General features: G+C 39.8%; 1 long non-coding RNA gene across 1 annotated transcript in view; it reads left to right on the top strand.

The window, feature by feature from the left end:
* The first annotated feature begins 419 nt into the window (after nt 1–419).
* LOC110310602 overlaps nt 420–2737 on the top strand; it is a 274028-nt gene continuing 271710 nt past the window's right edge. The window contains exon 1 of the long non-coding RNA XR_002379853.1: nt 420–620. This is a non-coding gene — a long non-coding RNA (uncharacterized LOC110310602). The remainder of the gene's footprint in view (nt 621–2737) is intronic.

The following is a 2737-nucleotide window of genomic DNA, read 5'->3' as shown; positions in this document are numbered from 1 at the left end:
TCACCTGAATTTTTGATCTTAGCCATTCTGACTGGTGTGAGGTGGAATCTCAGGGTTGTTTTGATTTGCATTTCCCTGATGATTAAGGATGTTGAACATGAAAACATCACTCTTTAGAAGGAATATTTGAAATACTGAAGAGTATAGGCTCTTGAACTATGAAAAGATGTTATTTTCTAAGTTATTTGGAATGGAACAATGGTGTCAAATGAAAGTTTATTTAAGATGAAAATAACAAAAACTGGGTAGCTCCCCCACCCCAGCCTCCAACTCTGTTTATTTCTACCTTATGTCTTTGAGACAGGTTCTCTCTGAACTTAGGCTGATTGTAGCCTCCAGTGGACACAGGTTACTGGGTTCCTGAAAGGAAAGCTGGGGATGGATGGGAAGAAAGAAATAACAAGCCAAGGCAAAGTTCTCTGATCAAGGCTCAATGTTTAATTCTAAGGTCTGAAATTTAAATGGGGGGGGGCATCCCCCACTTTGCCAGGATCTTGTCTATTTGTCAGGAACTCCTCGGGAAGACAAGCTTAGCTACTCAGCAGGTAGTGGCTTCTTGCTGGAAGCTGCAGATGTTTCAGAACAATAGACTTCACTTAGGTCAGAAGACTCCATCCTAGGTGAGCTAGCTGACTGTGGTAAAACAAGGTCTGCACCAGCCTGCTCAAGGCTGGGGGAAGGGCACAGCTGATGGCCAGCAATCTCCAGCAATTCTTTTCTGTTTCTTGATTCTCACAGTCTTAGGGTTACAAGTGCAGTTCACCACACTCAGCCTTTTATGTGGCTGCTGGTACCCAGACTCAGTGTGCTATGCTCACACAGCAAATGGTTTCACCCACTGAACCAAGTAAAGTTACCCAAAGTCAGAAAAAAACAAGACCATATGTTCACTTTCATATGTAGATTCAGCCTGTAATGTATACATGTATGTTTATGAGTGGGTGCGTATAATGCTTATAAAACTAGAAAGGACATAAAGAAAAGGATTAAAGGATCCTAGGAAAATGGGGAGGGTAAAAATGCACATGTGATATAAATCAGAGTAGAAACAGAGGGCAGGGGCGGGGTCGGGAGCGGGGAGGGGGTGCGGAGAGCGGTGTTTACTGGGGGAGGTTTGAGAGGTCAGGGGAATGAGGAAGGTGTAGTGGGAGAAGAGTGTACTAAAACGTACTGTTGGAAAATGTCATAATGATATCCAATGTCTTATATGTAATCCTAAAAATGAAAAGTGTGCAATTGATACAAAGAGAAATGGGTCAGTATTAATCCCTCTGACGCCTGCAAACTTTTCTCCTCCTCATCTCTGAAAGGAGGGACCTGATGGAGACCTTCAGTTTAGGTACTCTCTGCATACATAATGTCTGTCTGTGAGTTTATACACCTGCTCCCATCTGCTGCTGGAGGAAGCCTCTTTGATGGTGACTAGACAAGGCACTGATCTATGAGTTTGAAGGATATCATCAGGAATCATTTTGTTATTCTATTTATTTATGTATTTATTTATTGCCAGTCAATTGAAGAGCAAACATGGGGCTCTCATGGGTCTGCACCAGGTCTTCCATGTCTGCTTTATGACTACCAGCTTGGTATTTTTGTGGAACTCCTAATTGTGGGAACGGACGTATCTATGACTTTTGTCTGCTCTTGGCTTGCTTTTTCTCCTGATGGGTTACCTTGTCCAGCTTTGGTCTTGTTGTTTCTTGTTTTGTAGTGTTTGGATGTAATCTCTTGGAAGTGCTCTCTTTCCTGAGAGAAAATGGAGGGGGAGTGGGTCATGGGAGAGCAGAGGTGAGGGGGAGCTGCAAGGAGTGGAGGGAGAAGAAACTGGTCAGAACTATCATATGAAAAAGGTCTGTTTTCAACAAAACTGTAAGAAAAGAAAGAAGAAAGTCAACGTGTTTCTTAAATAACAAATGGGTAATTGAATAAATCATGGCACAGTCACAGCATGGCCATCACGATCATTTAAAATATGAATGACACGAGTGTAAATATTTATTATCTTGTATAGTACAGGTGTTGAATTACCAGACTGGACGCTGGTTAATAAGATTCTGGAACTTTCTGATAGTGTCAGACATAGCTCCCTCAAGTTGTCCAGGTGCTAGGGCCAAGGGAAATTTGCTAGGGGCTAACAGCAAGACAGCTGTCATTTTCAAACACCAGGGAAACAGTTCAATATCTTATTAACTGAAATGGTTTACTGAGCCTTCTGGTAGAACACCATCTTGTATGTGAACTCAAAATGACAGGATACAAAATTGCGAATGTAATGCTATCTCATTAAATTATATTCATACAGAGAAAAACTACTGAAAATGACATCATGCTTTCTTCTTTATTTTTGCCCACAGGGTAGGCTATGCGTTCTTTCACTAGGGGAGTCATTAAGTGAACTCCAGAGAAACTACAAAAATTATTTTCTAATATCTCCTTATTGCTTTTCCTCCTGCTTTTGAAATTCCCGTCATTAACTTTTACTACCTCAGTCTCATCAATGATAATTCAGTTTCCATCTCTTTGCCTTTCTTCTTATAGTTGTGTGCTACCTCTTCTTGTTTAATCAAGACAGCTTCTAACATTCTTAGAATTCACCAGTTGTGCTTTTATCAACTTAAGTTTTAAATCTGATAATTCTAATTTTGCTTTTAATTATGCATTTCAAAATTATGAATTTTTTGCATTCTGAATTTCTTTCTTTCTTTTTTTTTTTTTTTTTTTTTTTTTTTTTTTTTTT

This window comes from Mus caroli, chromosome 15 (assembly GCF_900094665.2).
Source record: "Mus caroli chromosome 15, CAROLI_EIJ_v1.1, whole genome shotgun sequence".
NCBI classification, from domain to species: Eukaryota; Metazoa; Chordata; class Mammalia; order Rodentia; family Muridae; genus Mus; species Mus caroli.
Note: the sequence above shows the minus strand (reverse complement) of the source record. Positions and strands in the feature narration are given on the sequence as shown.